At 42.2% G+C, this 13,963-nt stretch overlaps 1 long non-coding RNA gene across 1 annotated transcript in view; it reads right to left on the bottom strand.

Moving 5' to 3' along the window:
* LOC310682578 overlaps nt 1–13,963 on the bottom strand; it is a 44,561-nt gene that overhangs the window by 7,543 nt on the left and 23,055 nt on the right. The window lies entirely within an intron of this gene.

The following is a 13,963-nucleotide window of genomic DNA, read 5'->3' as shown; positions in this document are numbered from 1 at the left end:
GAGGTTTCAAACAATCAAACACCAGACTAGGAAATGACAGAGGCTCCACAATTCAAACGCAATGTTCAGTATTTCGGAGCATTTGAGATCATTAAGTAGTCTCTCCCTTTATTTGAGAGCCATTGTGAAGATCAATCTCATTGTCAGTTAATTGCTACACTGTTTGGTGCCTGTACTCACACCATATGGAAAGCCCCATTTAAATATGCAAAGAAATGCTATAAATAAGTCAAAGCTGTTGTTAAATGGGGTCTCAAGCTGCAGCCAAGGCAGCATAAAGAAAGGGTGGGGAAAGGAAGCAATTTCTTTCAAGATCAGATGCTTTAAATACCCAGTTTCTCTTCTGCAAATAGAACAGCACTAACCACTTGGAACGGAAACGTTTTTGACTGCTGATTAGTAATAATGAAACCCTAAAAGTTGCCTTTTCATAGCAATCAGTATTATAAGTGGCATTGCAGCAGGAAGCGTCAATGCTCTTGTATCAGTGCTTTTTGCAGCACATAACAAAGGTACATTTGCAGGAGTGTCATGGACTTCCTTGGTCCTTTCGGCCCATTAGAGATGCAGGGACCCTGTAACCCAACCTTACATAGGGGACAACCTGTGGTTCTAGCATGGGTATTCCAGCACTTGTATGCTGCTCTGTAACCCAAGAATGTGTACCAAAATATGTATATCAGGTAGATAGAGGAGAAATGGCTAACTTCAGAGTTGGGGTTCTACAGAAGCCTATACAGTGGTACCTTAGGTTACATACGCTTCAGGTTACAGACTCCGCTAACCCAGAAATAGTGCTTCAGGTTAAGAACTTTGCTTCAGGATGAGAACAGAAATCGTGCTCCGGCAGCGCAGCAGCAGCGGGAGGCCCCATTAGCTAAAGCAGTGCTTCAGGTTAAGAACAGTTTCAGGTTAAGAACAGACCTCCAGAACGAATTAAGTTCTTAACCTGAGGTACCACTGTAATACTCTTTTCAGACAGTGTTCAGTCACTTTTTATATCAGCTAATGGAATGCAACTTCTGCATTACAGTACTTGATTTTTTGAACTGTACCAGTAGAACTGCACATTTACGCCTGCTTGCACATTAAAATGGACTGGACTTTCTCTGAGGTGAACCTGTCCACATGCATTGAGGAGAGATAGAAGTAAATCAAGAACATTTTGAGTTCTGTAACATTTATGACAAATTAAAAACATTTCCTACAGTTTTCTTATTTTTCCTTGCTGGTGTGCACACAGGTGGAGAAATATAATCTCTATACAGTATATTGTTAGTTCCTTAATTCATAATTTTCAAACAGCCTAAGGGCTGTGTGATTAAAATGCACCTAACCTCAATAGTGCACTTAGCTCATTTTTGACTCTGAAATTAATAAGTTTTATGCAGTGTTAGCCCCAGCTAGAGCAGACTCAATAAAATTAATGGGCATGACTAAATTAGGTGCATTGATTTAAATGGGTCTGCTCTCAGAAAAACTTAGCTGGGTGCATCCCAATTGTTCTTCCCAGCAGATAGTAATGTGTATTATTTAACTCACTTAAATACTGTATGTGGTATACAACATTTGATGGACTCCTCCACATTATATTGAGTGGGGCCAAAGACTTCTGCCCTAATGTTCTGTCCTGATGGCCAATATTGTCAATTGTTCTCAGTTATACAAACTTTCTCATATCTTAAGAAAATGTAGCTTGAGGACTATTCTTTCTCTCTCTCCCTCCCTCCCTCTTTCCAACAGATTGGTTTTTGGCAGACATTTGAAAAATGCTCCTGCCAAACTCTCTCGTTGGCAGATGGTAACAGCTGGGTTGTGACTGACTTGGAAAAAGTGCTAAAAGAGCTCTTCTCAAGGGCCCATTGTGCTCTCCCAATGGCTGTTTCTTGCTTGGGACATCTCATTGTATCAATGCATAATTTACTCATGCAACTGGCAAGGGGTGGAGACAGCAAGAGTGGAAAGGCCTTCATTTGTTATAATTTGGGAGTTAAACTGAAGTTCTCTAAATGCATCCTATGGGAACAGATTTTTTTTTTTTAAATAACATGGAAAAGTCACCATGATGCATGGGACAGTTAGTTATTATTGTGGACCAGTTAGCAGTTATGAAAACTGTACTGTCATGGCTTCGTGAAATTATTTTCAAAAACCACCTTATTCCAGGTTTCACCTTTATAGAACTGGTGATCAAAGGGCAGCAATGAATTAAAACATCTTTATAGATGGATCACTTTTGGGTGCTATAGTGCTTGTGTTTTAGAACATATGGCTTTTAGCATATGGTGGCGAGGACAGCCATCGACCCATAAAAGCATTTCACTTCAGCATTAAGATTAATTTTCAGCATATGTGCAATATAGACTCTGGCCTTATATTTAAATACCACAAACATGTTGTGGATCAAGTATAATCACATCAGATTTAAACTGCAGGACTTTGTTGATTCTTCAAGACGTCACTTCTGTATGTGAGCATCAGCATCAGCTAAGATGAAGACACCAGCCTTCATAAGATGAGGGCACCTAGTGCATTTTTAAGAAGGTTGCTCTTCACCTTCCCTTCTCAGCTAAGTAACTCCTATATTATATCGAAATCCCAGTGTGATTGCCCTAAAACTGCGTCTGTATGGTAACATGCAAGGGAGTAGAATAGTTCAGTTGGTTAGAGTGTGGCGCTGATAATGTCCAGGTTGTAGGTTTGATCCTCGTATGGGCCAGCTGTATATTCCTGTGTTGAAGGGGGTTGGATTAGTCACGCTTCCTCAACCTCGGCCCTCCAGATGTTTTGAGACTACAATTCCCATCATCCCTGACCACTGGTCCTGCTAGCTAGGGACCATGGGAGTTGTAGGCCAAAAACATCTGGAGGGCCGAGGTTGAGGAAACCTGGATTAGATGACCCTGAGGGTCCCTTCCCACTCTATAATACTATGATTCCAGAAGATTTAGAAAGATTTTAAATCTTATACTTAGATATTTTTGTTTAAAACACTCTGTTTAAAAACTCACCCTAAAGTGTTAAACCTCAAGAAGCAAGGCCAGCCTTTGTCTGCAGACAGCCTGTCATACCATACTAGGAAGATCTGAAATCTATTTAATCCCAAGGGAGAGAAAGGAGGATTTAACCTAAAAACAACTAAATACTACAACTTTGATATTAAAAAATGGTTAACTGCTTCACTGCTGATCCAGAGCAGCATGACTTGAAGTCACAGGGTGCCTCTCTACTGCTGAAGCAAAGCAGGTCAGGTTTTGAAAGTTGCCTGGTTCGAAGCAGGACCTCTTGGAAACCATATGTGAGCTGCTCTGAGCTCTTCCTGAGGAATGTGGGAAAGGTGTCACAAAATACTGATCCAATCTGCATTACAAGTTCAGGTTGCAAAATCAGGGATTTCCCACCTTGGCCCAAGCCATAGCATCTGTTGTCTTTGAGTGGTGGCTACATCAGGACTGAAACCCTTCTAGCCCAGCAGTCTGGACAGGTAGTCTAATAAACAGGATGCAATAGGATAGCAGAACTGAAGTCTAGTAAGAAGTAGCAGAGCTGTTCTATTTCTCTGAATCCTGTTTGTGGAAGACAAATGCATCATCTTCCTAACATAGGAAGCCGCTTCTTCACAGAGCCAGGCGGTTGGTCCATGTACCCTGAGCAGCAGGAACTCTCTAGGATTTCAGACAGGATCTATCCAAGCTCTACCTGGAGATGCTAGGGACTGAACCTGGGACCTTCTGCATGCAAAGCAGATGCTCTACCATTGAGCTAAGGCCTTCGCCTTCCTACAGCTGCTGGAGATGCAAGCTGTCATTGTTTACTACACTAACAGCATTTCCCTCATAGATTAATTGAACCTTTTTCTAAAGAAGGCAGCAATTTATCTAAAATCTTCCTTCCTTCCTTCCTTCCTTCCTTCCTTCCTTCCTTTCTTTCTTTCTTTCTTTCTTTCTTTCTTTCTTTCTTTCTTTCCTACCTGCCTACCTGCCAGCCTGCCTACCTGCCTGCCTGCCTGCATACTTACATTGGAAAATGCCCATGATAGTTTTCAGATGAGGAAGAGCATCTTTCCAAAAGCATTAGCCAGGAATAACTTTATCTGTGTCTGACTGTTCTAGACACTCAGCAACATAACTTGAGATTAAGATTTGACCTTGGGATTTTACACTGAACATAGCATTAACTTGCTTTATTCCAAGAAATCTATTCTTGATAACTGGCCAAAAGAACAGTACAAAGGAGGGATGTAATAATCACCCTTCCCTTCATTACTGTTCAGCAAGCTCCAACATCTGCCAGCTAGGGATTTGTCATTATCCAGACAGCAACTGGGATTTCTCCATTTGCCACTGTCCATATTCCCTCCAGGCCTCTAATTTAGCCATTGGAAGGCTCTCTGCAGTAGCAGTTTCTCCTTTTTGGGAGATATCCTTGAACTGCATAAATCTTGACCCAAATAATTCTGCTCTGAAATATGCACTGGGTTTATTTAACAGCCTCTTGGGGGTTTCCTCTCCCAGTTTCAGTCGATGGTTTCTTGCTTTTAATCTACTTGGAATTTTTTTCATATCCCGAAACCTATCTCTTTGGGCAAAGATGGATAAATACAGAATGACAGCCTGCCTGGTTCAGACACAGCTCCCTTTCAACCACAGCTGCACAAGACACTTATGCCATCCTGCTCAAGCACCAGATGAGAAAAGGAAGATCTGCACTGGCCATCTATGCAGATCGCATGAGAGTTTGATTTAATTACAGGTTGTGATGTAATTAAGTACATGAAGCTCAGGAACAGATGGTATCAGGAAAGGATCACAGAACAGACTCACGGCTTCCCAGCAGCAATTTTTGTTCAAGTGTGCTTATTATCAGGAGCAATAATGGAGATGGAGAATAGTCTACATACAATGGTTTCAATACCAGTTAGTCTTGTGACTCACTTTCCATAGATTAAATCAAAAATTCGTAGGTAGTAAACAAAAGGTAGCCAGAACCCTTTTTCTACTAGAAACAATGGAGCAAAGCATCCAGCTTCATCATGAGATGATAAGCAAATTCCATTTCATTCAAAGTAAGCGTGCACGGGATAAATTTGGTTGATTTTAATTGTACTGGAGCACAGCCCTAATCACTTTACTGTTGGTGGTGGAGCTGGGGCTTAGGATGGTGAATGGTCGTTCACTTTTCCATTGACCTCTACCAGCAGAGAAGACTACCCTGAGATTCATCCTGGCAGGTAGGAAGCCACTGTCAGCTGGTATCCACTGCTAGTAGCCAGGAGAAAGTCCTGAAATGGACTACTTTGGGGCAAGGGGACAGGAAACATGGGCTCCACTAGAGCCAAAGTCCTGTGGGGCTCAATTTTCAGGGCAGTCAGGTAGGCCACCATGGATCTAGCACAACGGGGGGGGGGGGGGGGAGTCCCAACAACTCTACCTTCTTCCCTAGCCAGCACCAGCAAAAGGGCTTGGGATGCAGTGGCCAATCTGTAGCTTTGCCCTGTTCCTCCAGGTTAGGGTTAGGGTTGCTGTGTTCATCATGATCAGCCTTTGCAAGATTGTGTCCACTGTGTGCAATCTAGAGGAAGTGCACCATACAGCCTCTTTGTGCAAGCTTGAAAATAATGAGAATTAATCACAATACAATATTTAATCCCCTTTGAATCCCTCCCAATGGTTGCAAGTGTGCATAATTTTAGAGCGTACTCACTATTCTAAGCCACTTTAAATACTCAACCAGGCACATCAATTAGTATTGATTAAATCCAGAGCTTCTTTTCAGCCAATGCTGCAGAACCTGGCATCAGTGTATGGCAGTCGTGTGGCCTGCTTGACAGAGGACAACCCTCTCTTTGAAGTGCTGTCCAATTTGAAAATAAAGAAGCATAAGGAGATAGAAAACAGGAGCCTTAAAGTTGCCCATCAATGGTTAGCTCCTAGACAACAGACTGAGCACACACCCAGATGATGTGGTGTGATATACTGTCTTCCTACTTAACATTATAGTACTTATTTCTAAATTTACACCTATACTTATGCAAATCTGTATCCTCTTTTGTCCTCATCCCCTTTTTTGTTGATGTATTTTATCTTTTTGGGGAGATGTGTAAGTGACCACTAAATTAACAACTGGTTGCATGCCACAGAAATGTAAAGTAATAATCAAAAGGGTGATTGGGGCATGTACAGAGTACCTTTCTTTCATGCTAAATTACCACCAGATATACATATCTGGGAATAGAGGAAGGGCTAGATCAAAATGCTGTGCCAAGTCCTTCAGTCAGCCAATAGGGCTGGCTTGGGGGCGGGGTTTAGCCACGTTTAAGTGGCTGCAGCGGCACTGGGGCCCCATTCGGCTTCCTGTTTTCATCGGATCACCTGCCCACCCTCCCTTTAGGTCAATTTTATGCTTTTGATCTTTGCTACGGACTTCGGTTGGTTGCCTTGGTTGCCCAAGGGGCCTGGTAGGAATTTTCATCCATTGGGCAAATTGGCACCTGCCTCTTGGTTTTTTGCCTACCTTGTAGCAAATCGTCACAACTTCCGGGTTAGGCATTGGAATATGTGTTGTGTGTTGGAAGGCAGGTTGTGGCCATCACCTACCCCTCCCCTTTTGGGTATTCCGTTAAAGGAATCCGGCGGTCATGGATCCTGTCCGATGCCCTGCTGGTGGCTAGGGCCATGGCACAACCCCTGGTGACCTCTGGGAAAGCTTCCAGTTGTATTTGCATCAACAAGCTCCTCCCACTTGCTGTTAACCCTCGAATGACCCCCGCAGAGCCAGGTGGAGTCATGCATAGATTGTTTGATCCAATGCCTAAGCCAATACCTCTCACATGATGTAACCAATAAAGTTGTGGCCTTATTTAGCCCATTAACCTAAATACATGTGTCCGTGTGTCTTATTTATCCCTATGCAGGTGGCGGGTCCTTGACTCACAATGATAATTGCCTAATGTGGCTGCCCACATTTTCAATATTATCTATAGAAGGAAAAGTGCAACCCTGAAGAAGTGCCATGCCTAGCCTTGACGTGGTACCAGACATGTTCACAGAGGATGAACCGGACAATCCACTGGTTGAGGAACTTGAGGTGCAGGCAGATCCCTTGAAACCAGGTCTGAGAGTCCCCTTGAAGGGCCCTCTGGAGAAAAACCTGCTGAAGAACCCTTGGAGCTGTCAGAGGAGGGGGAGGAGCCACCACCACCCAGTCCATGGGAACCCTGGAACCAAAGAGCAATAACCTAGCTTTTAAAAAGTGTGCTAAAAAAGGAGAACCCCCCAAACCCCAAACTGTCCCTCCCCTCTCATTATATCAAGCTGCAGTTCCTCAAATGGGCCTGTTAGCCGAATGACCACCCAAAAATCATATGATAAGATATTGTGTCATTCTGAGTTTGTTCCTGATTCCCAGACTTCGTTGAGTGGCTGTAAGCTTCTGGGTGGAACTTCATTACAGAAAAAACAATGAAGTAAGCAGTTCACACTTCTTTTTTCTTTTTGTTGTGGAGAGTTCAACTTTATAGTATTTTCGGGTGGTTTTTGTTACTGATTTCTTCTTCGTAGTGCAATGACTGCACTTTACAGTAATTGAAGCAACTTCTCATTTTGTACATTGCTCCCAGTAATACATACTTCTCTCTCTCTTTTTCATTTCCTAAAACAAACACAACCAAAGAAAGAATGTGCATCTGGAGCAGCCATCAGCTACTGCTTTCGAGCAAGCCACTGATGGTGCATAAACCAAGGTGAAATCTACACACATATAAAAAAATGCTTTTTTTAAAAAAAGTTTTGAAAAAGATATTGAATTTGCCATAGCTCACCACTGCCATATAGTGTCACATATGTATACTGCACTTTACAACACACTTAAAACATTTTATTTGCTGCGGTATAGCTGAGTGCCAAACCAATTGCCTAGGGTGCTTCCAGTCTGTCACTATTTTCAGGCAGAATTCAATCACATCCCAGCGTACTCAGTTTGTGCAATCAAAGCTGATTTGGAGCTCTCGCACAACAAACCCACCTCCCACAAAGATCAGACTTTTGCAATAAGGAAAGCGACAGGGGAAAAGCATGGGCTAGCAGTTGCTTGACATAACAGTCATCAACGCCCCCCCCCCCAAAGAAAGGAGGATGAATGCTTATTAAACAATGATGCTCTTCAAGTTTCTTTTGGTTTCTGTCTTTTCCTAATGTAAGTTCAGTTCTCCACATTTACAAGTGGGTTTTTAAAACCTCAGGAAAGTTCACCAGTGAATATTTTTACTATACAAAATTTGGTATGCAATTTCCCCTGATGCATTTTGGATGTTCCTTTTAATAATGTATGCATTTTATGCACACTTCGCCCTAACACATGTGCTTTTGTACACACTACTTGACTGGAGGACTTCAGAGAAGAGCACATTTCAAAGGAGAGCAGGGTCTCAGGTTGTTTTTGTTTCAGAAAATGTGTATTGCCTTTAAATATAAAACGAATCACAGTTCTCCTCCTGTCTCTACTTTGTACAGCTCTTTTAAGAGAAGTGTACACAACGCTTGCTAGCACAAGTATGCAATTAGCTGCTTTGTTTATGTCTGGAAGTCCTGCTCATATAGCCTATGCTTACTTTTTCTGCATCTGGGCTTATTATTAAATGCTAATACTTACAGAAGATTTGGGTGTCTTTACATTTATTTAACTGCATGCTCAAACAATACAATTGTAATTATAGGCTATGCTCCAAAGAACAATGCAACCAACCAGCTCTGTGTGCGTGGATTTTTCAAAACAGCAGATCTCTGTGCCACATGGCAAAGAACTTTCAAATTAAGTGAGTTTTGAAAAACAGTTTTTTGATGGGTCATAGGAACATGTACAAAAGGTGGTGGGGAGTAAAATAGAAACTACCAAGACAATGTAACACATTGGGTGCAGCTAACATACTGTAGCTCTTTAAAGTCGTAATCTTGTTCATATTTTAGCACATCTCAGAGATGTTTATATGTTTCCAGTGGAGCATCAATGATGTGAAAACATTTTCTTTAGAAAGGCTTGTTGTGGTCCAGCATAATTACTATGTCGCAACTGTATTTATAAGTGTGATTACTTGCTGTATCATTGTGCCTGGGATATTTGCTTTACTGAAGAGTTTAAAACACACAAGCATTCGAAAAAGGGGAAGAAAAACCATAACATATACATTAGAGGTGGTACCACTGAAACTGCACACACCCCACCCCAAGTAAATATCCTGGGACCTGTTTACCCACCACAGAGCTACAATTCCCAGCACCCTTAATAAACTGCAGTTTCCAGGATTCTTTTTGTTGGCCAGGGGAGAGATGTCCTTTAAATGTATGGTATGCACACAGTCATAATCTAGGGAATGAAGGTGTTATAAGATGATGGAAGGAGTGCAGTCATAGAAAGAAGTGTGGAAAGAAAGCAAAATATGGATAACATTCAGAGACGTTTTGGCTTACACTGAACTTGATTAGACAAGCTCTTAAGCCGCACAGTATTTCATCCAGGCCACAGTTCTATTAAAAGCTAGACACAACAGTGGGCACAAATTAAGCATCAGAAGAAGGGAGACTACAGAATGCCCATTTGCAGGGACTTCTATTAAGACGAGGTCTCCTGTCAGTTGTAAAATTTATGGATATTGACTGAGCCCTCAAAGGTCCAGGAGGACAGCCGGCAGAAAGAACTTATTAAGGTAATGAGAAACACCTGAATTAGACCTACCATAACCAAACAGCAGGAATTGATAGATCGAAGCGAATCCATTTGTATACTCCATTTGTATCTGGATATCATTGGCAAAGGGGACTTGACCTTTGACCTGGCAATGCCCCCTTGCCCCCCTTGATTGCAGCACACTGGGTGACTTACAAGATGGAACGGAGTGACTGATCAGGCACACAGTTGGTCTTTGTTACATCACCCCTCTGGGTTTGATTCTTTCTAATAGCATCTGCCAAGTTCCATAAGCATCAAATTTTTACTGAGCTAAAAATTGCTCTCTCCTGCTCTGCATAGTTTGTTGCATTTTGTTTATTTCCCCCCTCAGATCTGATTTATTCATCTGCAGAAGCTTAAACCTGTTCTATGAATAAAGGAGTAAACGCTTTGCTTTGGAGACAAATCTCCAAAGTTTTGTAAGCAGTTATTGAAATAAATGAGTTTGCCATGCTGGCAGGGTACTCTGTGAAATATGACCCAACAGCCTGGCCCTAAAACACAGTTGCTTGGAAGAACATCCCATTGATTTGCAGTTGATCTGCCTGAGGTCCCAATAGACTGAGCCACTATCATTTATTCTGATGCTTAAGAGGAATCTAGGAGGCACACTGTTAGGTATTCTTCAGAAATATAATACTCATTCAGAGAGGCTTACAACTGTGGATGTATAATTGTTTGCAATTAGGAAAATCCTACCTGACTGAAGTGATTTGTATGTTTTCTTCCTGTGTATTTTATGTTCAGGCTGCAAAAGACAATTCAGAGCGGGGTGCTTCCCAAAGGGGCCTTATATCACAAGCATTCAGGAAGGTATTTTTCCCCCTGTATTCTCGCTCCCACACATTCCTCCTCTTTCAGTCAGGAATATTCATTGCTATTCTGCTGCTTGCTGTCCACATCAGTGGGCAGAGCTTGACTGAACATACCTTGGTAGCGAATTTTGTCCCTCCCCACATCACCCCCTTCCTTGCTCTCCACTACTTTTTCTGTTCTGGACATGTTCTGTTCTGGACACTTCTGTACCTGTTTCTGTGTGCACCTTAAAAAAGAAATCCCATGGAGTGTGCAAGAGCAAAAGTGATCAACCTCAGTCATGGTATTTCATAATGGACAAAACGAAGGCTTGCATTTTAATTTGTGGGGGGAATATCCATTTTCATCTGGTAAATGTTTTGTATGTTGGTGCAAGAGAAGATAGGTAGAAAAGGAGAATTCCTGGATGCCAAGATGCAAGTTTAGGCAAGAACTCTTTGGTGAGAGAACCCCAGCAAAGATTTAACATCACAAAATATGCTGCAAATGTAAAGCATGGAAATATAGACTGTTAGAACTTTAAAATATGCCCTTCTAAGTTCCTTTCAAAGTTCCCTTCTTCTCCCAGCATAGGAAAATGAACCTACATGTTTGGTAAGTTTTTAAAAAATGGCTTACTTGCAAACTTTTCAAAGGTCTGGTTCATACACTTTTCCATACGTAAGTCAGAAAAACTGCAGAGACAGTGAAACTTGACTTACTTACAGAGTGGTAAAGGTAAAGGGACCCCTGACCATTAGGTCCAGTCATGATTGACTCTGGGGTTGCGGTGCTCATCTCACTTTATTGGCCGAGGGAGCCGGCGTACATCTTCCGGGTCATGTGGCCAGCCTGACTAAGCCGCTTCTGGAAAAACCAGAGCAGCGCATGGAAGCGCCGTTTACCTTCCCGCCGGAGTGTGCTTTTGAACTGTTAGGTTGGCAGGAGCTGGGACCGAGCAACGGGAGCTCACCCTGTCGTGGGGATTCGAACCGCCAACCTTCCGATTGGCAAGCCCTAGGCTCAGTGGTTTAGACCACAGCGCCACCCGCGTCCCTGGTCTGTACCAAGCCCTAAATGAATCAGCACTAATGCAATGGTGGGTATTCACAGGGGAAATTACAAGTATGACAAGATTCCTTACACTCTCATTCAGTGGTTAGACCCCACCCTCAAATTGTGTTTCTCTAAGGAAATGACCTCACACAAACAAAAGCACTGCACCACAAAAACTGTTAAATTGGTTTCTTAAAATTGCAAAATGGTAAATGTGCTTAATTGGTATTGATTTTCTATGGCTTCAGTAAGACTTTTGAAATACTGTATAGTCACCTTCAATAAATCAGAAAGCAGGGAGCTCAGCACTATCAACATCTTTCCAAGGCTTTTAGTAACTAGAAAACAAAGTATGAAAGTCTTTTGAAATATGCTACTGATCTCTCTCTCTATATATATGTATGTTACATATCAGGGTGGTTTGTTTTATTATTGCAGCCTGCATTATTGAAGTCATGGCACGTTTTCCTCATGAGCATTAGCTAAAACCATTAAGGCCTTCATTTATTTAATGCAACTGAAAATTCTTCTACTGTATTTCAAGGGGAATTTATTCAACCAATTAATGCACCATTTAGGTTTCCTGCAGTTTCTTATAATGCTGCACAATGCAGCAATTCTACATTTCCCCCCTCCAGTTATATAAGCATAAGAGCTAGTGGAGACGGGATGCTTATTTTATTAATTTCATTTGTGAATCGCTTCCCATAAAAGCGATTTAGCAATAAAAACATATATAAAAACAATTTCAAGTCCAATACAGAGAAAAACCTTCACTTAAAAGTCCTGTTGGGACAAGAACATATTCAACAGGCATCCCGAAAACAGTAAAAGTGAAGCCTGTAACTGACATATAATGAGAGAGTATTCCATAGGGTAGATGCCACCACAGTAAAAGCCAAAACCCAGAAAAACTGTCTGAGGGCAAACGCCAGCTCCCTCGGCCAGTAAAGCGAGATGAGTGCTGCAACCCTAGAGTTGTTCACGACTTAACTGTCAGGGGTCCTTTACCTTTTTATAGACCATGGGTAGGCAAACTAAGGCGCGGGGGCCAGATCCGGCCCAATCGCCTTCTAAATCCAGCCCACGGACGGTCGGGGAATCAGCGTGTTTTTACATGAGTAGAATGTGTCCTTTTGTTTAAAATGCATCTCTGGGTTATTTGTGGGACCTACCTGGTGTTTTTACATAAGTAGAATGTGTGCTTTTATTTAAAATGCATCTCTGGGTTATTAGTGGGGCATAGGAATTTGTTCATTTCCCCCCCCCCCAAAATACAGTCTGGCCCCCCACAAGGTCTGAGGGACAGTGGACCGGCCCCCTGCTGAAAAAGTTTGCTGACCCCTGGTATAGACAGTGGTTGCTGCATCCATTCTAAATTTAGCAAGTAGAACCAAGTGTTATGATACAGTGGTACCTCGGGTTAAGTACTTAATTCGTTCCGGAGGTCTGTACTTAACCTGAAACTGTTCTTAACCTGAAGCACCACTTTAGCTAATGGGGCCTCCTGCTGCCGCCATGCCGCCGGAGCACAATTTCTGTTCTCATCCTGAAGCAAAGTTCTTAACCTGAAGCACTATTTCTGGGTTAGCGGAGTCTGTAACCTGAAGCATATGTAACCTGAAGCGTATGTAGCCTGAGATACCACTGTACTTACTTTACAGGGTAAACTTGGTAATTCAGCTGAAATGCGTTGAACATGCAAAATCACTACAAAACATTGGTGTTTTTTTTTAAATTTCTACTCCAACCACAACTACATTTATTTACTGCTTTCCACAAGATGTCTCAAAGCCACTTAGAAGCCCATGAAATACAAAACAACTTGATAATCAATTAAAAACCAAAGACACATAAAAATACAATAAAACTAAGTTCCTGAATATTCTCATCCAACAATCACTATAAAAAGCACAAATCCTACCCCACACCACTGAACGATAACCGCCACCAAACGGGCCTTAAGTTAAAACATAGCAGGACCCAGGTTAATGGTTCAAAGTTGTGGGTAAACAAAAATGTTTTAGCCTGGCACCTAAAAGCTGACAATGTTTCCCTGGAGAGGACATCCCACAAGTAGGGAGCCGCCAATGAAAAAGGGTGTTCTTGCATTGCCACCTGCTGCAGCTCCCGTCACATGCAGAAGCCGCTGCTGCTGATCACAGAAATATTACAGTGGGAAGGCCGGGTGGCTGGGAGAAAGGGAGACAGCCATTCATCTATGTGCAAAGCTGGTATCTTCTTCAAACTGACAAAACTGTTGTCCTCTTCTGTACAGTGGTACCTCGGGTCACAGACGCTTCAGGTTACAGACGCTTCAGGTTACAGACTCCACTAACCCAGAAATAGTACCTCAGGTTAAGAACTTTGCTTCAGGATGAGAACAAGA

This window comes from Podarcis tiliguerta (assembly GCF_965153285.1).
Source record: "Podarcis tiliguerta genome assembly, chromosome: 7".
NCBI classification, from domain to species: domain Eukaryota; kingdom Metazoa; phylum Chordata; class Lepidosauria; order Squamata; family Lacertidae; genus Podarcis; species Podarcis tiliguerta.
This window is presented reverse-complemented; position numbering and strand designations above follow the sequence as displayed.